We start from the raw sequence: 25,981 nt of genomic DNA on the forward strand, positions 1-25,981 counted from the left end.
TGCTTGTTTAAGGAGTAGAGGCTGTCGGCAAAGTTAGCAGCTGCTTGATCACCTCCCACGCTGTAATTCTTGCTCCTAGAACACTGATTTCAAATGGTGCTAGATACAAAGTGGGAAAATCTAAGCCACCATGTGAAACCAGCTTCCAGAGGAAGACACATCTCATGCATGGCTGCAGGCTGAGGGAGAAAATCCTTCCATCTCCACTGTACCTAGAGAAAAATTCATTTATTTAATTTCATTAGAAAGAAAGACAGTTAACTTTGGGTTAGTTACTTTATTGACATAGATTTTTTTTTTTTTTGACATCTTGTGAATAGTTGAGGCTGGTGTAGGAGAAATGAAGTATGTGATGAGGAAGCCCACCACTCTGGCAATGACTGTCATTTCCTTTCACTGCCAGGTAGAACATATTGAAGCTCTTACCAGCAAGTAGTGAAAAAGGTCCGACTTTGTAGTGCTGAGTATGCTAGTGATGGGGTGTGGGGGAAGATTTGTATTGTAGAGGAACACTTCTTTCATGCCCTTGCAAATGGAACTAGGCTATAAACTTAATTCTGTCCAAGGTAAAGAGTGGCCTGGCTTTCCACCACTCACTGATCTCGGCATCATCAGCGAGGGCAGGACACATCAGGTGCTTTTTGTGACAGGGAAAGAAAATGTGACTGTCATGGTGGAGCTTTCTTTGTCAGCTGCGTCACACGGCCCGTAAATATCATGCTTCTAATAAACAAGGAGTTGCAGATTTTTGTGAGACAAGTTTTAAATTCTGTAGGGACAATGAGAATAAATTGCATGGAAACTACTTTGTGTATGGGTCAGAACAAAACCTAAAAAGTGAGCGTTTGCAAATCTAACTGTAAATGGTTCAACAAAAGTTGTCAAGGAAGTAGGAGAGTGTGAAAATGAGTGGCTGACGGTTACTGGAAATGGAATAGGTCTGAGCAGTGCTGTTGTGTAGCTCAGCCATGGTAGTTAACAGGCAGTGTACGTGTCCCAGTACAGTGAGAGTAGATGGGGGTGTCTCGAAGCTTGTGCATGACTGCACACATAATTTGAGAACTATCAGACCCTGGCCACCACGTCTAACCTGTGCTGCTGCAGAAGCTGATGTAAAATGGAATGAAGAGCGGCAGAAGTGGAGTTGGGAGTTTCACTTATTGATGCCCTGGGCTTTTAGCAACTCTTTGCATTAGTTTTGTAACCAGATCCAAGAAACTGCTTCAGTGCCTACATCCTAATGCACACCCACAGGCGGCAGAGGAAAAGAGCATGTCCTTCCAAGAAAGGGGAGTGGAGGAAGGGGGAAGAACTGCACTAGATTACTGTGTCTGGATATTTACTGTAGTTTCTAAATCCATTATCTGGGGCAACAGGGTGAAAGACAAGTGGAAAGCAGGTTCCCTCCCCAGTGTCTGTCTTGCTGGCACAGTTATTTATGAGGCACCCTGTACTATCAGTGTAAGATTTACTACTGAAAGCTGGGCTGAGAGTTACTGCTGACAAGAGGTCAGTTCCAGCACAGATAAAGTACCACAGCAGCATCTTTCAGAAACAGGCTCAAAGAGAGGGTTGCTTTGGTTTTTTTCTTGTCTCAGTAGTATGCATATGCCTTAACAGTAAAAAGAAATCTTTATTAGGGTTTTCAAAATCAGTTGGTGGAAATGTCACTTGTGTTTCTGCTGCTAAAAATGAGAGCTTCTCTAGAGGTATGAGACTTAGAGTCTGAACACCTATGCTTACCTTCCCCTCCCCTCTCCAAAGGAGACTAACCTTTCCAGAAATATCATGCAGCAGTTGAAGACCAATGGCTCATTCATTTTTTTTAGAGCTTGATAAAACCAGCATAATTAAGATGCTGTTGCGCCCTCCTCCAGGCTACCTGAAGGATGTCCTGTTGCCTTAACAAGCTCCCCTTCCCTCCAAGCAGCCTGAAGGCGTCAGCCCTTTCTCCCAAAGTGCAGGTACACCTTTTATGAAGGATACGTCTGTGACAGCGTATGCTGTTCTTTCCAAACCTAATAGCATGCTTGGGCAGGCAGTATGCAGAGGGGAGGAGAAAAAGAGAGCAGTTCAAGATGCTGTGGTACACAGCATTCAACTGTTAATATGCACACATGCAGAAAAATAAACCAGTGCTTGTCACAAGCATTTGCTGGTGTGTGTTGAGTATACATAGGGACACACATGGGTGCAGAGACAAGTACTATCAGGTATAGTTGGCTTGGTCAAAGTGTTCTGGAGTTTTCAATCAATAATAGTAGAAAAAGTACAATATTAGCATTTTGGTTTTTTCCTCCTTTTTCAGACACTTTTTAGTAGTACTATTCTGTAGCTTCTTTCAGAGGACCATCTCAAAGCCTTTCACAGACTTCACACTGCTCTATCCATTCTACACAAGACAAAGGCAAAAAGGGAAGACATCCCTGCCTCCTACGTGAAAGGGAACTTCTTCCCTAGCCTGAAACCTTTAATCTGCAGGACCAAGGCAAGCCTGGATGTCACTGACCTGGTTTTTCACAACCTCTGTCTTATAAATTAAGGCACTTCTGGGGCTTCCACGGTAAGCAAAAAAAGACCTCTCCGTGACCCTGTGTGCATCGTAATTTTTTCCCTCCATTTTCAAATGACTGAGTGAAACTCATGGTTCATCAGGCTCTGGTCTCCCCTGGAGAAAGTATTCCCATTCTACATGCAGAAGATCTGAGCTTGATGCATCATCCTCACAGTCAAGGAATGAGTCAGACCAAGGCCAGGTGCAGGACAGAGGGGTGTGACAGTACAAGTGGTGACCTGTAAGGGGAATTGAAATGAGTGAACTTCTAAGGTTTCAAAAAAAGCTTCCTCAGCCCGGAGGAGCGTGTAACTGCATCTGTTTGTTGTGCAGTTTTGTTACTGTGTGGTGTTGCGTGGGTCAGGCATGGACAAATGTGCCCTAACTTGCAGTCTGAGCCACTCGGTAGTGTGTAATGCTTTCTATGTCGGCACTAGCACTGACCTAGGCTGAGTAAAGCTGGGGTAGATGCTGCATTGCTTAGTGAAGGTGATGCTTGTGACTAGAAGATAGCTCTAGAAATGCTACTGCTATTGTGGGCAGCAAAAACATGTACTTCCCTCATGAGTTTAAAGCATAATGGAGATTTTTTTTTTTTTTTTTTTCATGATTAGGACCAGAATAAAAACTCCAGATCACATTCCTGAGTTGAACCAAGCCCATTCCTTTAGTCCTGCTATTGTAGCCTTATAATTGCAGTATAAATAGTAAAGTTAAAAGCCAGGCACTCTGGGTCTGCAACCTTTGTGCTATCTGCCCCCTTCCCACAAAACCAAAGGTAGGCTGGATGCCGGACTGTGGCATGCTGCGGGTACAAGCCTGTAGAGCCTTTTGTTCCATTTAGCTCTGAGCAATGGGACAGTCAGGCCTGCTTGACTTTTGACTCACTAATTTCAATTCCTATTAAGGGTAATCTGTCGGAGCACTTGTCTAACTGTGCTGAACTGTCAACAAGCTGCCTATCATTCTAACCCATTTTTTAAAATGGTCCAATTGTTCGAGGGTTTGGGGGTTAGGGGAAGGCCAGGTTTTTGTTTGCTCATTTAGCGTAGGGGGAAGCAGCTTTTCCAGATAATTTAGGGCAAACCAGGTGGTAGATAGTGTCTGTGGTGGCTGAAATTTGGCTTGTGACAAGGTCTGAGAAGTGTACCTGGGCCTTTTCTCTTTGCACAGTGGCCTCCCTGAGGGCACTCTTGCTGCTTTGAGGGAGTTTTACTCATTCCCAGCATGGGTTTGGTGCCAGCCAGGATTCTGCTGAACAACGCTGCGCCACGGTTGGGCAGCCAGCGTTGGCAAACAGGAATTGATGGTTCGGATGCAGCAAACCTGATTGTGGGGGCAAGATAGTTCGACACTAGCACAGACCCAGACACCCCGGGTGTTGTGATGGGCCATACCAGGCTTCATTTTATGGTTCTGCCATCCTGATCCACATTTTCTGTGGTGGTTGGGTCTAACAAAGGAAGCTAAAAAAAAAAAAAAAGGTGCAAGAGACATTTAATTCCCAGATTATAGATCTGTTGGAGAAAGTTGGAGATAGTTTGTAACAGCCCAACATCACTATAATAATTAGGCTTTATTCACAAGCCCTGTTTTTTTAAAATCTGAGAACTTTGTTTCAGACCTTTAAGTAAAATGTAACACTTCCGTGCTATTTGCTATTGCTTGCTCCAAAGTTATTCTGAGCTGAAGGGAACAGTTTTAGCATAGTGACCATTCTAGGGCTACAGTTTCTAATCTTGTGATTCCCGTCTGCTCAGCTGAAATTGCTTTGACTTGCCTGGAGTCACGCAGTTTTCTTCCACCTTTGCTTTCATGAGAGTTACTAGGCAAAACCACAGCCTGTTTGGAGGGCAGAGGAACTACTGAACCACTGACTCCTATGGAGGATTTAGATTTCACAAGGAACAGTGAGGTGAAACTGAGCAAACGTACACAGTGGGAAAAAAAGCATTGCATTTACATGACTTAGGTCATGGAAGAGCAATAGGAAGGTGCAGCAATGAAAACTCATCAAATTTAGCCATACGCAGCTTGACTGAACAGCACACCGCAAAACTAACTACACTAACAAAAATTATCCACCAAAGTAGGTGAAACCAGAAAAGTCATTTTCTGTTCCTAACTTCTGTACCTAAGCATCACCTTAAAATATAAAGTGTTGATTGCAGGTCTTGAAAGCACTCACAGGGAGATTACTGTGATTTGTATAGTCAGTTTAGGAACATGATGTTCCCCCAGCGCTACCATTGCAGCTACTTTAGTTAATGTCAAGGGAAGTCATATTTTTCTTTGTGTTGCTCAAGAGACAAAAGAATGTCCCGTGCCAGTGAAGAGCATAAGGAAACAAATACTGCCAGATGTTCACTGAAGTATAACCTGCCCTTAAACCGGACATCTGAAAACACGCCTTCAGTGCCCTGCCACATCTTAGCACTACCCACAGTAAAAGGACCTGGCAAAAAAGCTGGAGAAAAACAAACTCCTGGCTGACTCCCCCGAGCACGTGAGCTGTTGGGTTAGTACCTGCTCCCAGGATTTCCATCAGTCTCTCTATCACTGAAACTTCACTGCGTGTTTGAGAGCCATCATCAATGTTTAAGCAGCATCTGAGCTGTATATCCAAATACAAAAGCAGTGGCTGCTGCCGGGCACCTACTATGCACCATTTGCACTGGATAGTGTTTGTGTGGGGAGCTGAAGAGATGTGCTTAACTCAGAAATAGCTCTTCCTTGGAAAGCTTAAAGTCTGAATCACACTGTGTTGGCTCAGTTTTTAGCAGACAAGCTATCACATATGCCTCCCTGTAGGCGAAGAGTCGTCACTGGCATCAGGATTAGCAGCCAGGTTCTTTCCCTTTGAAAACTAGAGAATAATGGTACTGAAGGCTCCGGCTGACTTTAAGCACGGTCAGGGCAGGAGGCTGCCCAGGGCTGGAGGCTTGGGGGGGTGAGCTGGCAACACTGTGAGCAGGAAGGGCCCACTCGTGTCCATGCTTGGCCTGCACTGCCCCTGTGTTCCTCTCTCTTCAAAAGGAGTCAGATAACATGTCCCCACACTGAACTTTGTTATTGCAAAGATGGGGACAACGTAAGTTATTTTGCTCAAGATCCTTGAGGCATTAACCACCCCACTGCTGCCTGTGAACCTGAGACTAGAGGCAGCCCTAAGATATCCATGGTTGAGGTTGCCCTGCGTCAACTGAAAATACTAGTGACATGGACAAATAGGAACACCAGAGAAAAATGTGGAAACCTGGGAGGGGACGAGACAGCTAATCAGCTGAGGTACCTGAAACTGAAAGCACGTGAGGGACAACACTAGTTTGACAGACACTGATGAACTTAGAGCAGCTTGCGGAGTCCACCTGATAACAACCACAACAACAGAAATGCAAATATATGCAGTTACTTTTTTCTTTTTTTTCTGGAACACAGTGTAAGTTGATGCCTAGTCCTTAAATACATGCTGCTCCTGATTCCCAGCAGTCCAGAAGTCTTGAGGGAAAAGGGGATGAGAGAACTAGTGCAAAGTTTTTGTAGTTAGCTCATGAAACAAATTACAGGTACGGATTTTAAAACGCTTCAGAGATGCAGGATTCTTGGACCTACAGTGTTGGACTCAGTGGCCCACTACTGCAGTAGCATTAATTTTCAAGCCTCACCTCCAGGTTCAGGACTCAAGCGCTGCCACAGTTGCAAGAAATGTGGATTGGGAGTTCCTGAACCAACTGGTTGCTGACAATGAGTCAGGGGAATGACCTTGCAGCAGGCAGCTCACGGCACCTCTCTCGGAGTCGTGCCAGTATAAACGGCACTGGCATCTCTGAACACTGTTGAAACCATTTTGTGAGATTCCCGCGTTGGCCTTTTCTACTGCTGCCTTTGCACCAAAACTTTTGGGTGGGTGCGAACAGAAGAGAGTACTCCCTTCTTGTTCCTTAACAAGGGCATCTTCACAACCTAGGCTTGGGGACTATCTATACCTATGTACAGATCTGTAGAGGATATGGGCAACTCGTATGTCTTGCCTACATCTCTGTCCATTAGCATCAGCGACACAGATACTTAATCGACTTAAATCTTAACCTCCCCCCCACAGCCACACCCATATTAAACTGTAAGAAAACACCACGGACAAGTTATAGAAAAAAATTCATGGCAATACTGAATTTTCTGGATAGATCTGGAAGTGATTTGTAAGAGGAGTGAGGGTAGAATACTTGGCATATGGACATTTTAATGAATTTTCCCAAATAAAAAAAAAAAAACAAAACATTTGCTCGTAGACTTTAAGCTTCTCACAGCATCAGTAAAGCTCCTGACACAGAGCCCAACGCTGTATTTGTATAACATGGAAATTAACAGCAGCAGCAGCAGCAGCAGTGCTGCAGGCTTAGAGTCTACTCTGCGAGCAACAAAATGGCTAGGGGTGCTGTCGTGTTCGTTCCAATTCCCTCGCCGTCTGTGGGCAGTGAAGTAGGTGGATGCTGATATCCCTGCCACTTCAGGTATGGCTGCGAACTTCAACATCAATATTAAATTAATGTTTCTAACCATATTCAAGCTTGTGCCCTCGTCAGCTCGACTCCGTAAAGCACAGACAGGAACCAACAGCAAAATCGGACTGCGTCACAGATGTAACATGACCATCGGCAAAACAAGTGCAGGAAGAGATCATGGCTGCCTCGTCAGCCCGAGAGCCTTCCTTCGATACCAGAGAGGAATACGATGGTAATGCTTTTAAATTTATGTTGTGAGCATTTGCAGTCCTTAACTTCCTTTACCAAATTTTGCAGTCCTTGAGCAGTCAAAACTCCCAAGAAAATTGCATGTATTTTGCCAACAGACCCAACGCATTAACAAACACTGCGTCATAATGCCGCACTAAGGCTGAGAGATACGGTAAACCCCCACTTTACAAAGGAAGGAAACCAAAATACAGAAAAATGAATCAGCTTACACAATGTCACACACACAAGTGTCGGAGGGAGGAAGAAATCACAGCTTTCCCAAGTCCTTTTGCGGCAATACGCAGGAAACCATCATGGAACAGTCGGCCATGTACAGCTAACGTACAGTAACGATACCAGCCCTATGCGCAAAATCGCTGCCGTCCTGTCCTACAGAAATATGCCGTGTGCCCTTCTTAGCCTTGTTTCTTACCAGTCCCACAGATTTACCTGCTGACAGTAACCTCAATTCCTGAGTAATGAGATTTACAGCCCAAGTTTAACATTGAAATAACTCCTCTTTTATCTCTGTCTCCTTACCCTCCCTGCATCTAGTCACAATTAAACTATCACCGTGGCAAAAAGAGTAACGAAAGGGATAAAAACAAATGCATCCCTCCGCTGAACATGGAAACTCGAAAAGTACGTATATGCCTGGGCAAGTATAGGGGTTGCCAGTTGCACCTCCTTTCAAAGGACTGAGAAATGCCATTAAGAACCACTAGCTTTACACATTAACGAGGCCCTCTGCCCCGCAATGGTGATGGGGAAAAATGGGCAGGGTTGTCCGTGCAGACAGCACTCGGTAAAACAGACTCAACCCACCCGTCTTCCATGCAAGCCAGCATCATTTCTCAGTCCAGCTCCTGGCTGCACAGAATAACCCCCGCGGCTGCCTGTGCTGTTCCCGTATGTGTGTGTGTTTATGCCTGTCTGTCTTGCTGCAGGGACCACCGTCGTTGCTGCTATTCCTGTTGTTCCCCTGCTCTGCGGAACTGGCGCTGCAGGAGGCAAGGATGCTCCAAGGGAGCCAGCTACAGCCAGCGAAGGCTCAGTGAGTCAGGAGGGGTTGTGATGACTGCAGTCAGAGTCTGAAATTCCCTGTGGAATCCGGCAGAAGAGGAGGGGAGGCAAGAAAGGTGGAGATGGGAAAGAGGAAAAAAAAAGTGGGGAGTGGCACCTACTGTCTGTTTTCTTCTTCCCTCCCGGCTCCTACCACCGCGCTGCCGTGGGAGACGGCATCCTCCCCTCTACGGTGCTGCGCAAAAGAATGGCGGCGGGGATAAAACCGCAGCGCGTGCGGCCTTCGGAACCGAACCGCCAAAATTCGGTCGGGGCGGGCGTACCTGTGTAAATACAGCCCTTCTCTCTCTCCCTCTCCCTCAGGCTGCCGGTCGGAGGACAGGCTGCTGCTGAAGTAATGGGGACGGCGGCCGCGGAACGTCTGAGCCCGTTGTGAACCCAGCGGTTGTTGCTAAACAACCGGACCTGACGCTTGAGATGTCAACGAGTGAGTAACAGAGATCCAATGCTTATGCTACCATATCCTTAAACTTGTTTAAGCCTCGACATGATGAAAGGCTACGGAATAACGTTCCCTGCCGTATGAGAAAGCAAAGTTACCACTCCACTGCATAACCAGGAGACTTCCTCGTCCAGAAGGACCGAGCTCAAAGCTGGTTGTGTCCTCAGCACTTCCAGGCAGAGCTGCCATCTTCACTGCTGGTCGCTTTAAGAAGAGAGGTGAAAAAATAGTATAGTAAATGGTTAAGAGAGAAAAATGTTCTCCCCTTCATTTCCTCACGCTCTCCCTGGAGCTGCTTTCTGCCCTCAGTCTCCCATTCAGCCTCGCCCAGTCCTCCCCAATTCTTCAGTCCCTGCATTCTAACGCTGTTACTTCTTTTGCAGACCTTTCCAGACCCGTCACTTAGGGCTGTCTTCAGCTCTCCCTGATGTTACCGAGCCTGTGGCAAGCTCACACTTATGCAAACAAAAGCTGCGTTTGGGCAAGAGTCTTTTTCACTTCTTTAATTATTCCCACGACATAATTTCCAGGTGCAATCCCTGCCCCGAGCAGTTCACAGTCCTGCTAACGCTTAACCGCCTTATAAGGAAGAAGCAAGCGAGCGAGGAGAAAAGCCCCAAACCCCAGTACTTTCCCCTTGCCCGTGGTTTGCAGCTCTGACACGTCATCGTCACAACTGCACGGCGAAACGAAACCCGCGGGGCAACCCACGGGCGCGGGGCAACCCACGGGCGCGGGGGCCCTGGCTCACCGAGGAGTTAACCGCTTCTTTCCCACCCGCAGCCCCTGCCCGAGGGGCTCCTGGAGCCGCGGGCGGGCAGGGAGCGGGCAGGGAGCGGGCAGGGAGCTGCCGGCACTTTGAAGCGAGTGAAATCAACGTTGAGATTTGACACCCAGTCCTCGACCAATCCGGGAGGGCTTTTCACCTGCCATCACCTCCTCCGCCAATCGGACGGCGCCTTTGGGCTGAGAGCCCTCCCCGGCCAATGGGGAGCCGGCTCTGCCACTTAGTTAATGATGCAGCAGTACAGGGAAGACTATCACATGTGAGCTGGAAGGCTGCCAACATGGAGACACGGAGAGAGCAAGGTAAACAACTTTCCAACGCCAAAATGATGACATTTAATCCCTAAATGCTAGCTTCCCGTCTCGACTCATCCTTAACCCCTTTCAGCTGGTGTGGAAGCGTCTGGAAGGCACCCTCTACCTGTCCCCAGTGCTTTTAAAAACTGGACGACATGCCCTGCAATGATCACTGCGTCACCGTTTACCACTTTCCGAACTACGCAGTGACAAACCTCCAAGCTCTGAAACGCAGAGCGCCTGTTAACCCCTCCACCAAACCCTCGCCGACATGCCAGCCTTTAGAGAGACAGGGGGGGAATAAAAAGCCCAAACAAAACATGAAAACAGCAGTCTTTGCAAAGTTGTCATCTCTCCCCCACGACTACTACCCTCCTCTGCAGTACAGCAATGCCGGCAAGAGTGACATTAGTACAACCTGTGCCGTTGTTCCATTGAGAAAACAGCTCTGACGCAGAACAGAGCAAGCATACCCAGCCAAAATAATAATAGAGGCACTTTGGGATCCGAACTTAGGGACGCCGGGGGAAAGGGACGCCCTGCAAATAATTAAAATACGTAGATGCAGCTCAAGCCCCATCCTGATCAAAGGGTACGTACGTGGGAAAGACGAACCGGACCGAAGAGCTCTGCCCGTGCACCATCTGCGCAGTCCTCAGCCCTCCGCTCGCTGTGTAGCGCCGCAGAATAGAAGGTTCCAGAAATTTCCTTTCCGTTAACCCTTTCGGTGTCTGCCCACTCTCCCTCCCCGCGGGATTAAGCGCGCCGGGTCTCCAGCATCGTCAATGGGCGAAGCCTCCTACGCCAACCGAGCCCAAATACGATCTTTAAATGACACTGGATGGTGGCAGGAGCCCAGTCCCTGGTGTTGGTGTTACTTCTCTTTCTGGAGCCCTCTCTGCCTCTCTTGCTGCCTCTCTCCCCTCTTGCTGCAGCAGGGCTGTTGCTGGTAGACCTATCGACGGAGCTTGCTCTCTCACTCTCTCGCTGAGCTCTGTGACGCAGCTCTAAATTCTCCAGCCTGCTCCCTGTGTTATAAGAGCGGAACTGCAGCTTTCCAGGGAGCCCGTGCCAGCCGTGCCAGGGCCAGGCAAACCGAGGGGAACGTCGCTCCTGGACTCTGCACCTTTTTTTGGTAATTATTATGTTCCTCACCTCTGTTTCTGTGCTTCCTCCAAGGCTCTCAGCCTCGCATCTCCTTCTCTGCTTCTGAGTCATACTAGGTTAACTCTTTTAGGATTGGTAGTCAGCAATACAAATCTCGAACAAGCGCAGCTGAAACCACAGCCAACTTTGTGGTGGTTTCTGCTTTAAAAAACCAAAGCAAATCTTCTTGGCTCTAAAAAACAAAAACACACACACACACACATGCAGACACACACGTTCCAGTAGAGAGTTAGTGCTTTTTGATTAACTGTTTCGATGACAGGAACCACTACTTGACTTCCTGAAATAAAATATTTTAGGCCCACGTCTTGCAAATACTCAGCAGGCAGTTACCCCGAAGCACCAGGCAACTTAAAAGGAACTGCTCCTGTGAACTAGTGCAGGTCTTCTGGGCATGAAAGCATGAGGCTACTGCTGGACCCACGAGACCCTGCTCTGCTGGCCACAAGACATTGATCTGAATGTGGTTCAGCCACTGGACAGATGCAAGGTGTAAGATAAGGTACTGAACGTGCTAGAAAGCTATAGGCTCTTCTCAATCTGAACAGTATAAATAAGTGTTATCACACACAGAGATTCAGAAAGCTCAGCGTAGGCAGGGGAACTAATAACTGCGTTCCTGGAGTCACCAGAATCCAATAATCTCTGTCAAAGTCCACAAGCAGCTATGTATTTCAGCACAGCAGGCTTCACCAGGCAAGAGAGATTTTGCAGATGAACACTCTCTCCTTGCCTCTGCCCCCCAGGACCGTCCCTTGCATTAACTCCGGTGCCGTCGGCCAACTTCAGCACCAGGCAGGGGAAGCAGTGCTCTCCCGTCTTGTAGCCTCAAAACCGGGAAATGTGGAGGAGGATCGGTGGTAGATACAGCATCTGGGAATCAAAGGGAAGCTAATGGAGAGCCAGCACTGTATGGAGGAGTTCATGCGTCAGTCTGCATATACAAAAGAGCAAGTGAGAGAGCCAGCAGTCCATTTGAAAAGCACAGAATCAAGGGATTCACTACTACACAGCTACATCTGCCATTTTAATTCCGGACTTCAGAGCTGGCTGCGAGCTTTGGGTTTTTCACTACAACCAAAGCTGAAGTAACCACTATTTTTTCTCTTCGCAGCGTCTGAAGAGCCTGAGCTATTTTGGGATTTGTCTGTACTACACTGAAAATGACACCTGTTACGCACAGACACAAATGAGAGGAATTGCAAGCTCCCGGTTTCTCAGATACGATTCTGCAAAAAAAGGACAAGATCCTATGAGCTGGGGACCGGGGAGAGCAGCACAGGCTCTCGGTGTGGGGTTAAGGGGATGACCCTTGTGAATTGAACAGTCAGTCAGCGGAACAAAAAATGTAAAAGGTCTCTTGCAGCTGATGCAAGGGGAAATCAAACCTCCATGTGACCAGAAGTAGTGCTTGATCAACTAAATGCCACAACACAGGGTTTCTTATGCAATCAAACCCATGGGACTTCAAGCCTTACATACACGTTTTGTGGCCAGACCTGCAAGCATTAACTACTTCAGTTAATGAAGGTAAAATTGTAAGAGCGTTACGGCTACTTAAATGAGTCACCCAGCGGTGACACTCGCTAAAGTAGGCCAGTGTTTTATGCGACGTTAAGCCGCCTGTGCTGTTCAGTAACCCCTGAGTTATCTCAGAAGCTCCCCCAGCGTGCGGGGTCAGGGCGGATTTTCCGCATTCCCCGCTTTCCCCGCCGGCGTGCGGCTGATTTACAAGGCGCCAGCGCCGCGCGGGCGAGGCGGGGGCCATCTCGCTGGGCCCGCGAGACCCGGCGAAGCTCTGCACGTGAGAGCGTACGGCGCTGGAACGAGAGAAGGGACTCTGGTCCTCAGAGATGGGACAGCTGACCGGTGCTTTTAGCTTACAGCGCTCTTGTCAGTCTCGTGTTATGCTAAGGAAGTAAAATGGAGCTTTGATCTATTTCAAATTGTATCTTTTTGGTTGCTTTCAGGGGAGAGGCGGCATTTATTTTCTGGTTTACTTTCGTTTGGAAATGACCTGCCTTGGAACATTTCTACCTGTACCTGACTGTAAGTATTTACTTTGTGGTGGCACTCAGGCTCCCGAGAAGACTCGGCCGCACTGCACTGGGAAACACTCAAGTGCGTAACTAAGAAAATGTGGCACAATGAAAAGCTTCAGCAAGCAGAACTGAATAATGAGGCCCCAAAAAATAAAGTCATCTTCTCACACTGTTGAGTCAGTTAAATGTTGGGCAGGCTTTGGCATTTTCTGTGAGCTGAAGTAAAGAAATAGAGGCTGTGATTCCATGGTAGAAATCCAGGCTGCTTTCTGAAGCCCATGTACATGTTTTGCTACTGGCTTGGGGGTTTATTGCTATTTTTCTTTTCCTCCAAACTGTCTAAAAGCAGGAGACGGAACTTCGGTTTTGTAAGAACTGACTATGAGGAAGCAAAGTCCTGGGCTAGAAAGCAAGCTTGGAAAATGGAAATAAAGCAAGCTTGGAAAATGGAAATAATCCACAGCCGTGGTCAGAGGCAGGAGAGATCAGTCTCACCACATGAATGGAAGTGTGAGGATCCATTCCAAAGGGAGGGGTGACCTCATGGCTAGCTGCAACTGTGCCATGGGTTCTTACAGTGTTGATTAAAAAAAAAAAAAAAAAGTTTTGATAGTGCTAGACAATGCAGTAAGATCTCATGACTCACAACTGAAACAGTTCAAACTGGATGTTGGGGGAAAAAGAAAAAATTCTTCAGGAGGGTGAGAGGGATTGAACCCCCAGCCCTCACTACCAAGCCTGCCGGCAGTTGGCGGTTTCCCTCAGCGCCATGGAAGGATCAGGGAGAGAATCCTCGGCGAGCAGGGGAAGCGTGGGCTGGCCACTGCTTACGTGCCAAACTGTACGTGAAGGTGCATCCTCAGTTCTCCGGCATCTCCCGCGCTATTTTCTGCTGTCGTGCTACGATGACCTTAAGAGCAATAACGTATGAAGTCCGATGTTACAAAATCCAACCCTCGTGCACGTCATTATTGGTGTTGTGGGTGATAAAATAACCTCGGCCATCCACTGAGGAAGGTCCTTGGTCTTTTTAATGACGAGCGAAACCCTCGTGGCACTACCCACCCTTTCAGCTTCCTGCTGGTGAAGCCTTGGCTCAGGTTTCGGTTTAAATGCCATCGGCCACACCTTCCTCCGACTGCAGGAAGCTGCGATTGTTAAAATCAGGGCATGTTCCTGTTTAACTAAAAGGCTGAGATCAAATAATCCAAAGGCCTCGACTCTGCCAAACAAATTCCTGCCCAGGACCTAGCAAGTCTGTGCAGCTGTAAATCTATAACCCCTCGACCTCAATATCCATGTAAATGACGTCTGGGCCCGTCACCTCGGGGAGCGGTTGGCAATAAACGGAAGGAGCAAAGACTCGGGCAAAGGCGGACGGGGAGATCTGAAAGTTAACAATAATAATGCTTAGCACAATGTTCTTCAGTTTACCAACCGAAAGTCCCGAAAGTTGCTTTAAAATGCAAAATAGTACGTTTTGCAAATGCTGATGTGGGACAGCTCTTTTGCAAAATGTGAAATTTGTCGGTGCTACCTCTTCCTCACAAAATGCTCACAACCTCAGCAAAATTACGGTTTCCAACAAAAATGTATTTCAGCACAGAATTCCCAGGCAGCTTCATTCAAGGAAACGGTAACATGATAGCCCATCTGCCAGGACTGCTTCCCCTCACCCCCATCAATCAGGGGGTGGTTAATTTTAAAACTATTCTTTTAATCTGAGCGTTATAATAGAAAATCATCCTTAAAAAAAAAAAAAAACTTATTTAACTCTTTACTATAGTAAAACAATTGTCTACAATGACCACAAATAAAGAAGTAATGTTAGTTGTTATGAAAACTATGAAGTTTTTAATGTTTGCTTATTTTAAATTAATATAATTTTGCATATGGGAAGGCTGAATTAAATAAAGATTAAATAATTTGACCCACATTTTATGCAGAATCAGGGTCAAAGCTGATATGGAAATTTGGGAGTTCCTTGCTCCCAGATTTTACTCAAGTTGTGCCTCTTGCTTAATTATAGTCCTTATTGCACAGAAGGCCCCCAGTGAACTAGTGAGACGTAACCATCATCTGAAACAGAAGCTGCCGGAACAGAGTGGCTTTTAGAGGAAATAATTGATAGGCAGTGATTTGAGGAGGCATTTCTTTCATTTTTCAAAAAGAAAAGCAGAAATAAGACTTTGAAGTCTTCCTTCTGTTTTCACATGTATGTGGACAACAACAGACAAGTCACGGTCTTACAACTCGATCCCCACAGTCCCCAACAGGCAGATTTCCAGGAAACTGGAGACTTGCAACTCCAAAACAGGAATATTTCTAACTCAGCTACCAGAGTCCCTGAAGGGATATTCTACACAGTGTACTGTGCATCAGGTTTTGGGCCACTGTGACAACCGTAGAAAAGTTACAGAGTCACAACAAACATTTAGGCTTCTTTTTTTTTTTTTTCTGAAAGGTTTATTGTTTTCCAGACAAGCTTCATTAGTGAATGCCAGAGAAATGGCCAGCACTTGCTATTCTTTGCCAGCCCAGTGCGTACACACGCTGTTCTTCTCTCTAGGGTTCCAACCAAGAGGAGGAAGAGCGGGCAGGCATAGAAATAACAATAAAACCCCTTCTGAAACACTTTTAAAGTTGATTCTCTGCGCCGGCTTGGGTGGGCGCAACGGACTCTGCACAAAGATTGGGGTGGGGGGGGGATTGTAGTCCTCTTTGGGGGGTGGCTCAAGGGAATTGGACGGTGTTGAGATCAAAAGACTGCAAAGCCAGAGGTGTGGATTCGTTCCCAAGAACCGGCAGGGATGTGTTGGCATTGGGTAGTCACATTTGCATAAAATGCTTGCTTGCATTCTTCTGCAAACCTAGCCCACGCAATAAAGCAGGCACTGAAATGGAAGCCTGCAGGTGAAAACCTAGCCCTCCCTTTGAAAACCTGCGGTCCTGGAATTTACCCTGTGAAGTCTAAGAAAACCCCAGCTGGAAGAGCTGAGCTCCTTTTCAAAGAGGTGGCACCACATTAATGCACAAGCTGCTTCAAAGCAGAGCGTGCGCCTTGTGTCGGAGCCGGGTTCAAGGCATTCAGCATCCTCAGCCAACAGCTCTGCGCGCTGGCACAGCGACGGGAGCCCTGCCCGGGGGTCGGCCTGGCAGCCCCCCAGCCCCCCTGCCCGCGGTGGGAGCGGGAGCGGGGGCAGCCAGGCTCCCCCAGCTGCGGGTTTTGCTCCGTTCCAAATCGAAGGAGCCAACGGCGCTGAGACAAAAGTCGTTATTTCAGCTATTAGCTGCTAAGAATAGAGGCGGCGGGGGTGCTGTGCGTGGCTGAGGTGCACTGACAGCGCAGTCGGAGGGAGCAGGGATTGCAGTGGCAGCACAGAAATAGCCATTCTCCACGCTCAGCGCTTGGAAGCTTCATGAGTCACTAAAATACACGGCGGGGGGGGACAGGTGGGGTGGAGAGGAAAATACACCCTGCCCCTGTGTGTAGAGGAGAACATCCCCCTGGGCTGACTGCTGTATTTTGGGGGGGTGGGGGGGCAGGACAGCATTTTGCTGAGGAGCCTGGCTGCCCCTAAGCAGAGCATCTTCCCAGCCAGGAGGCAGTGGACCACCCTCGCGCGTCCCGGCGAGCGGGGCTGTTGCAAGGAAAACTTCAACCAGACCCGATGCCCTTATGCAGCTTAAAGGTACCGATCCCCGGCCCGGGGAGGGACACGGCCCGTGGCGGGGGCTGCTCCTGGCCCCCCCGCTGCCCGGCCCTCCGGCCGCTCTCACGTGGGGCATGAATATTTGCAAAAGCCAAACACCACCGGAGCGGGGCGGGGGCAGCAGGACGGAGGGATCTACTGATCTCGATCCAACTGTGTTTCACGGTGTTTTCCTAACGGCTAATCTCACTCGAAGTTCCCTTTACAAATACATCATAAAAGGCTGAACATATGAACAGCAGCTATTTACATACGGGATCAGTAAAGGATGAGGTGCTCAGGCGGCTGTTCATAGGTGTCTAACATCTCGTCCTGACGCTATTTAGCAAAAATCCTATTGGTATCACTACATGTTTTTACTCAGTATAGCCTGGAAGAGGCAATTTTCCTTCCGTGCTGTTTGTGCAGCCCAGAGTACAACACATTCCTGATCTATGACTAGCTTTCCAAACTGCATAGTAAAATGAATAATAATGATAGTAAAAGTTGTACAGCTTTTTTTTTTTTTTTTTTTTTTTTTTTTTTTATATATATACAGCCACCTTTGTATTACTTTTAGTGCTGGATTTTCCAGCTATTGTACATAGGGGGGGGAAAATGTCTTTTTGTAAAAACCACCATACCCAACCAAAACAAAATGAAAACAACCAACAAATTCAAGGTTTAAAAGAAAATTTTTATCGCAATCCTGGGTGAAACGACAGAAAGAGTCAAGCTAGATAGAATTAAACATCTCAGCTGGAGCACGGACAGGGCACCAGACAGCTTGCTAAAAATAGATTAATCCCAATTACAGCCACACTTCTGCTTTTTCAAGGTTCCGGTTTCACGTGGGGGCGCAGAGGCTGTGAATGGAGGGGGGGGGGGGGATCGGCACCCACTGCGGCACAGAGGGGCCGGGGGCACCCGCTGCCCGTTATTGTGTAACGCCGGGAACACGGTGTCCTCCGGCGGGAGCCCCGGGAGCCCCGGGAATGACGGCAGCGTCCCGCCGCGCCGGCCCCCGGCTGCCCAGCTCCAGCCCCCGCCCCGGGAAGCTGCTCTCCCCCGTTAGCAAAACCGGCCGAAACCGCTGGAAAACGGGGTTTCGGGTACCGCGCGCTTCGCTGGTTAAAGGTTTAAACATCAGCACCCTCCTGGCAGCTCCGCGAGCCGCCGGCAGCCACGGGGAAGCTGGGTGCTGTGCCAGGGCTCCCCGGCGTGATCACCCCCCCGGAGCGGTGCGCCCACGTCCCGCAGGAACTGCCAGAAATCCCTGTTGGGTTTATTTCCTCCTGGACAACATTCCCACAGCGAGCTGACTTGCTGTCTCATAAGCACAATTACAAAATGGTTGGTAGGAACTGAAGATATTTAAGCATTTGCTTTCCAAACTACGGTAGTTTATTTCTCCCGTAAAGCCTATAAAACTTTGAAAAACAACTATTCTCCCACCCTAAATTAGTGTATATTAATCACCAACGTAAATATTTAGCCAGAAAAAGTATCGCTTCAGCTATAATAACTTAGTTTTGATTTATCAGAAACCAGGAGTTAACTACATTTTTCCTTTTCGTTTCTGTAGCAGTAATCAGTAGGTAAGTGTCCGGGCCCCTCTGCTCGAGCTGGATCTCGGTCTGCACACATCGCTGCTGATGCTGCGAAAACCAGCCACCAACTGAAAGACCTTCTAGCTGGTAAAACAAAGGAAAAACTCACCAAACGCTCCTTCAATGTTGATGCACGTACTTGAGGAACAACGCTCCTGCAAGTGCAGGGCGACCGGCGAGAATTTAATTTAAAATGTCTCACTGAGCCTGTCGGGATGTTTCAGAAAAAAATAAGCCAAGTCCCAAAGAGCGTCAGGACACAGCCGTCACAGAGGGCAGGAGCCGAGATGCCGGCGGTGTGGTGGCCAGGGCTGGCAGGTTGTGCTGCGTGGGGCTGGGGGGCGGGGGGGGGACACGCTGGGGAACACCGACACGCGTGGCCCGGCCGAGCGGCTCGCGGAGGAGAGGAGAGTTAGGAAGAGGGTGCCTGTCAGGAAAATTCCTTGCTAGCTTTGAGCAGGACTGTTGCTTCAGTAAATAGTGTTTTTACTTACAGATCATCAGAAAATATTTCATTTTGTGTTTTTGAGCTTCATTTTCCCTCTGCACTGAAGCGCAGATCCAGGACTTGGGGCTTGCTTTTTGTATTTGTAATTACACGAGAAAGCCGCATTGCAGAGCAGCTGGTACCTCTGGGCTGACGGGCGCTCACCTGGGCTGACAGAAATTCTCCTGCACATCCCTGCTTTCATCTCCACAGACAGTCTTGCAGCTCCACTCTCCCGGATCTCGGCTGAACTTGTAGCAAAGTTTTTGGCTGTCCTGCAGCCCTGGTTGTCAGTCCTGCCGTCACTTCAACTTCCTGGAGCTACACCCTGGGCACAAGAAAATCTCCTGTTAAGTTCCACCAGCCTTAATATGACAAAGCAATATTTTCCAGTTGGGAAATGAATAAACAGGGAAAAATTTGTTTAGACGTTCCCTCTGCCCACTGCTTTACGGGATGCACCAATGGAAGAGTGATGCTGCTGGTGTGTGCAGAGAGGCTTGGCTGCTGTCCTGGTTTCAGCTGGGCTAGAGTTAATTTTCATCCCAGTGCTGTGTTTTGGATTCAGTGTGAGAATAACGTTGATAACACACTGATCTTTTAGTTGTTGCTAAATAGCGCTTATCCTAAATAAAGGATTTTCCAGGTTCTTGTGCAAGGGGGTGCACAAGGAGCTGGGAGGGACCGTGGCCAGGAGAGCTGATCCCAACTAGCCAAAGGGCTATTCCATACCATAGAATACCCAGGATATAAACCGGGGGGGGTTGGCTGGGAGGGGCTGATCGCTGCTTGGGCATCAGTCAGCAGGCGGGGAGCAACCGCGTTGCGCATCACTTGTCTTTTCTTGGGGTTTATTTCTCTATTTATTTTTTTTTTTTTTAATTATATTCCTTTTCACTGCAATTCTTACTATAATTTCTTCTTGTTATATTTTAGTTTCGTTATTAAACTGTTCTTATGGCAACCCAGGAGCTCTACTTTTTCCCGCTCCCGCGGGGAGCAGGGAGGAGCGCGCGGTGCCGGGGGCTCAGCCACGCCAGCCCAGAATCCCCGACGGCTACGCGGGCCCGGCTCGCTGCCCGCCCCTGCCTGCAGTGACTGCCTGCTTTTAGAAGCACGGCGAGAGATTGGGAAATCTGCTGTGATTCACAGGAACGGCTCCAGTCCCCCCGCCCACCCCCGGCACAGCACCCACGAGCGCCCGGGAGCTGCCAGACACCCAGAGCGCGAGCACCGCGGCTCCTCGCCGCGCGCCGCCTGCCAAGGCGCTCCCGGCGTCTTTCAAACTCGACGCCGCGAATTATTTGCTCTTATCAGAAAAATCCCTGACATGCTTTTTCTCTTTATTGCTGAAAATTGGCCTGTGCAGGGCTGGTTTCACCAGCTCAGCTGAGGGAGCCGGCACCGGCACTGATCCGGAGCTTTGCTGGTCGTGCTGGTTTGGTGCTGGCAGGTGCTGGCTGAGGTTTAGCTCTGCCTCTTGTCTCAGCCTTGAAACTGGGATTGTAAATTATTTTGGCCAGACATAAACTGCCTTTCTACAGCACTGAGCCACACTGGCCTCTGGGTCTCAGCTGAGCCTTCTAGACGCTTCTAAAAATAAGTAATTATAAGCTATTAACTTTTTAAAATACTCGTAAAAAAAAGAGCAAGAAGAGACTCCTTTCCCAGATCTTTTCTCCTAAACTGCCAAGACCTATTTTTTTTTAAACTGTATCTTTTTGGTCTTCTGTAGCCTTTCATAAAACAAGGGTACACAACAGTCTGAAAGTTCGCACAGGTATTTTGTACTTTACATAGCAATAATAATTTGAAAACCACTAGGAAGTACTAAAATCCAAGCTACCATTAACAAAACAAAAATTAATCTCAAAAAATATTTTTACGCACAAGTTGATTACTCTTCCCAGCCTGGAATTATTTTGCAAGCAAATCTCAATTAGAGGGTGAACTTTTCTAATTTTTTTTTTTTTTCCTAAGGAAAAATAAATATTGTGATTTTTCAAGGTATTTTGTTTTTTTTTTTTTTCTTACTTGGCTGATTCTGATTAGTCACATTAATCCCACTATAGGGTTTTTTTCTTTCCAGAGTGGGAGACCTTTGTTTTGAGTGATTCCTTTGTATAATTCGTAAAGTAGAAAACAAAACATTCAACATTACAAAACAAAACAGATGAAAATACTTTCAGCTTTGCTCATGTTCCTGCCAACTATTTTCCTCTTTTTTAAAAAAAAAAAAAAACAAAAACAAAACTAAAAAAACCCCACACAAAACAACTCCTTCTCAGCCCGTACATGACTGTATCATTTTACTTCTTTAAAGGGGAAAGGAGAGCTGAGGATTAGCTCCCAGCCTGCTGGAAGGGCCAGCACCTAAGAAATAGCAAGGTCTGGTTTTCAGCTTCTAAGACAGCTTCTAATACTATCCCTCCCCGCAAAAAGCAAGGCAATAAGAATACATTGGGATGAAGGTGCAAACTTTTAAGACTTCTTTAAAGATATATTTTGAACAGCACACTAAAGATGACCCGCGTTATTAAGAAATCAACAGTTGAACACAATTTATTTGCTCATTGACTGCTCTGGGAGTGAGCCCTCCGCTCTTAGATCCGTGCCCACGCTGCCACTTTCCGTCCCTCAGGGCTGGGCCGTCAGCACGAGGGATGCAACACGGCGAAAGTCAGGAGCAATCTCTCCCGCCAGCCCTTTCCCACCTCTCCGTTGCTCCCTGCGCACGTGCAGTTTCTCTCCTTGGGTGACAGCTATAGCTTGTGCACGGGCACGCGCAGCACTCAGCCCGGCAGAAGCTCTGCTCCTCGGGCTTTGGTGTGCAGGTCACTGTGACAGAGAAAGAGCAGCGTCCCGAAGCGATTCCATGGAGCTTCCAAACCCACCTGCCACTGACAGCTCTGCTTTGGGGAGAAACCTTTATTTATTTATTTATTTATTTTAAAATTTACTTTGTTTTTCACTCCAGGCTTCATTTGTCCCTTTGTTTGGCCGGGGAGGGTTTCACCAAGTCCTGAAGATGATTGTGCTCTGGGGACACTCGGCACTGCCAGCGACGCTGTCTCGCTGGCTGATCCGTCAGCGCCTGGATCGGCCCCAGCCCGCCGGTCCAGCTGAAGCCCCCGAGATGTAACCACAGGTGAGGTGCGTGCCTGGCTCTGAGAATTCCTCTTAAATATGCAGAGCATGAATCCTTGGAAAAATCAGAGCCTTAAAATCCGGGGCACACCAATAAGCAATAAATAACAGGTCACAGGGCTCCTCTGCCAGAGTCTTGCAGGTGGCTGCGTCATCCCACCCCTAATTCCATCCCTGAGGCTGTTGCATACAATAATTTCTGTTTGGGAAGTTTTGGGAAGTTTAAGTACAAACTCGGGGCTGGGTGGGGACCTGGGGGCTTATGGAGGCTGCCGCTCGGGCCTTCAGTCTCAGGTGTGTGCAAAATGATGTGGGATGTTGTGCTTCCTGCGACACTGGCCCCAGTTGACCCGTAGCCCTATTGTCCTTCTGTAACCATGGCAACCTGAGTTTTCTTGCGGAGGTGCCCGTCACCCCGCGGTAGTAACACCTCCCTTGTCACAGCCGAACCTACAGTCCCACCGCTGGGATTGCCCGTGTGCACATCCCGGTTGCCTGAAACTGAAAAAAGAAATAAAAAACAAACCAACCCACCCCAACAGCGAGGTGGTGTTTGCAGGCTCACCGCTTCTCCTGCAGTGCTGGCGGAGGCCGAGCGGGAGGTGGGCAGAAGGCAGGGGAAGAGGGGGAACGCCGGAGCCGTTCAGGCACAGTCCTGGCTCTCAGCGACTCGATCAGCTCCCTGGTGACGGCAGGACGGGGTGTCAGGGAGAGGAGAGCACCCCCAGCTAGCACAGCTCGGCTGGTTTTGCCACGGACCACTTGAGAGAATAAAGAAACAGCTGGAAACAGCCTCCCACCGAGCGCCTTACAGAGCAGCATGAGGTCCTTTGCTGTCCGTGTTTATAAAATATTTTTCATCCAACTGCATTTGTATTCAAGAGGAAGACAGTTGCCTATACTGACCCTCTGCCTCCATGGGAATTTTCTCATATGGACAGGGTACCACGAAAGGAGAGAACAGACTCCTCGGCCCTTTAGATTATCTTGCAGGGCTCCACAGTTGCTGCTCTTCGGGAGGTGCTGTGGCTTCATGAGTTGATCATAACAACTGCTATTCCTCAAAGGAGGAATAGGCCTTCATGTCTTCTGAAACCTAAATCATTAGAAAGGTTTTACAAGACTTTATTGTCTTTTTCACAAGCTTTCACTGCACTTGTACACAAAATTATCATCACTGAGAAGCTAAAGAGTTAAATCAAAATCAGAGAGATCCAACAGATTCTCATAAAGTCCTTAAAGCCAAGATATAGGGGAAGAGATTAATCTATCTTAAATAATGAAAAAGACATGGATTCTAAAATTATTATAGAATGGATTCTGAGTAGTAATATTAGAAAAGAAGTAATTTCTAAGCAGTCAATGACTGCTGAGCTGGCAGTCCTACACTGTAACTATGATAATCCTGGTTGCACAGAGGCACCAAGACTTTAATTCCAATTATTTTTACATTGAGTGTGTCACCTCACACATGAAGGACAGCAAACACATCTATACTCCTTTGTAAACACACAAACATGGTTTCCACACTCATTTCAGTATTCCAGAATAGTACTAAAGGGGTTAGTTTAATCTCTGAGGCAAAGAACTGCATAAAAAAGTAAAGGCTGGTGTAAATGAGGGATCAAGAATTATCCACACGTGAATGGAGTTGCCCAGGAGATGCGATGGGCACCCAGGGACGGGCCACGGACTGTCGGGGAGCAGCAGCCAAAGCAGAGCTTGGGGGAACAGCCTGAGGGAGAACTGAAAAGCGAGCTGCTGGTGGGGGTTGGCAATTCCACTTCCCCGCTCAAAGACCCCAAGAGTCGCGGCTGGGGTGGGGTGGGGAGGGAAGCTGCGGGTCCAGCAGCAGCACACGCACCGACTGCTGCTCTGTGTTCATCACTTTTCCTACAGTCCCCCCCCGACTACAACCAGTAATAGAGCTTCCCTCCTTCTGAAAATACCGTCTGGTGTTTCTGCCCACACCTGTAGGATGTTTAGCTTTTGAAGAGGCACATCTGTGGCAGGGCAAAATATCCAGGATATTCATTAGAATTCAGGAGTGTCTGAAATGGGAGCTCCGGCAGGAAAGTGTCTTCTGGCATTTAGGGTGTCCCACTTCAGTCATCGACGGGGCGAGAAGAGAGGTGCTCAAGGGCAGTGTAGGGAAGCAGGCTGGATAAGACCGGTGAAAATAAAGCTGTCAGATGTGCACATCAAGGAGCCAAGACCTAAATCCCTGTCCTCCCTCTGCCACATGCTCTTTCATCAGGGCTACCTCCGGGGAGCTCCGGCAACCCAGGGGATTTGTTTTTCAGCTTCTCTTATTAGCATTTCCCTCTGTGAGATGTAACAGACGCTTTCTGTAACGTCATTCTGGAGATCTGCAGCTCCTTTGCTGGAGGTGGAGCATTTCCTCACCCCTCCGCTGCAGCTAAAGGTGAAACGTGTACGAGGTTGCTGGCAGCAGCGTCCAACTGGTGTGGGTGAGCATTTGGTTCTGCAGAGCCTCGACACCAAACCTGCCACCCCTGGGGATGAAACCCGGGTTTTATAAAGCCATTCCTGCCTCAAAATGGTGAGGTTACAATGAAGTTGTCCAAGACAAGAGCTGCTTTGGGAGGACGATTCACCACCTGCAACAAACGTTGAGTACAGGTGAAAACTGAAACATTTGGTGCTCAAACGTACGCAAACATACAGGCCAGGATGTTGGGAGTTTCTTGAGTATTCAACGTGTTTGCAAACATTCTGGAAAACAAATACATAGTGAGCTGGCAACATTCGGAGCGGATACAAAATCAGCGAGGCACATCCATGGTAAAAGAGTGAGGAGTAAAGGCAGAATCTCATGATGTGCAGAGGCTGGGGGAAAAAATATCAGATTCAATTCAGAATTTGTACGTTCAAAGTGATAGGTTAAAAAAAGCAAAGCAAACCAAAGCAAACCAACAAACCCTAACTGAACATATTCAAGTGATGGATGTGGAGAGCTGGCTGCAGGATGTGGGGAGGACTGTAGCTACCTGGGGTGCCGCAGTGCTCCTTCCCTGGGTGCTCCCTCCCAGGCACCGTGAAAAGCAGGCTCCTGGCATGATGGATTTGTGCAAGCCCAACAGGGCTAATTCTTAGATTTGCATCATTCCAGTTATGTGACAAACTGTACTGAGCAGGCAGCGTGACGGTCCGTGGTCACAGAGCACTGTGAAACTGTAGGATGCCAGGTAAACACACCAGAGAGAAGTTTTATACTGTAGCTAAACACAGCGCCTACTCATTTCAGAGCCCAGTATAGCCAGCACTGACAACTGCACCATTAAAACATGTTTAAAGGGTGCAAAGTCTGTTATTCCTTCTATCAGCGCCTTATGGAAACAGCCAGCTGGCTGGTATGCTGTGGAAAGGCCACCACATGAAAGTGGACCCAGGTAAGTGTCGTGGTTTAGGCCTGGTTGGCAGCCAACCACAACGCAGCAGCTCTCTCTCCCTTCCCCTCCGGCAATGAGAAGGGACAGAGAGCCAGGCTTGGGGTTCGAGATAGGACTGGGATGGGGAAAAATTCCCCTTTATGGTCACGAGCAAGACGCAGACTCGTTAGGGGAAGAAAAAAATAGAACATACATTTATTACAGACACTAACAACATGTAACAGAGTAGGACAGTGAGAAGCATTGCCACATCTTGAGAACACCTTCCCCCCACCCCTCCCTTCTTCCCGGGCTCAGCTCTGCTCCCGATATCTCTACCTCCTCCCCCAGGGGCGCAGGGGCAGGGAATGGGGGGTGCAGGCAGCGCTGCCACTTCCCTTATCTTCGGTGAGGGGAGTGTCCGGAACTTGTTCCTCCTGCTCCATCGTGGTCCCCCTCTCACAGCAGACAGTCCTCCACAAACTTTCTCTGACTTGAATTCCTCCCACGGGCCGCAGCGTTCCCCACACTGCTCCGTCGTGGGTCACT

General features: G+C 48.2%; 2 long non-coding RNA genes across 2 annotated transcripts; one reads left to right on the forward strand and one right to left on the reverse strand.

Annotated features, from left to right (window-relative positions):
* The first annotated feature begins 230 nt into the window (after positions 1 to 230).
* On the forward strand, positions 231 to 15,738 carry LOC122154088. The gene is made up of 2 exons (XR_006166010.1): positions 231 to 8,797; positions 11,809 to 15,738. It is a non-coding gene; the product is annotated as an uncharacterized LOC122154088 (long non-coding RNA).
* On the reverse strand, positions 7,372 to 10,606 carry LOC116965570. Its single transcript, XR_004409477.2, has 2 exons — positions 10,496 to 10,606; positions 7,372 to 9,016 (listed from the first exon to the last, which is right to left on the reverse strand). It is a non-coding gene; the product is annotated as an uncharacterized LOC116965570 (long non-coding RNA).
* Positions 15,739 to 25,981: the final 10,243 nt, after the last annotated feature.

Source organism: Tyto alba, unplaced genomic scaffold, assembly GCF_018691265.1.
Source record: "Tyto alba isolate M040663 unplaced genomic scaffold, T.alba_DEE_v4.0 Super-Scaffold_30, whole genome shotgun sequence".
In the NCBI taxonomy this organism is placed as follows: Eukaryota; Metazoa; Chordata; class Aves; order Strigiformes; family Tytonidae; genus Tyto; species Tyto alba.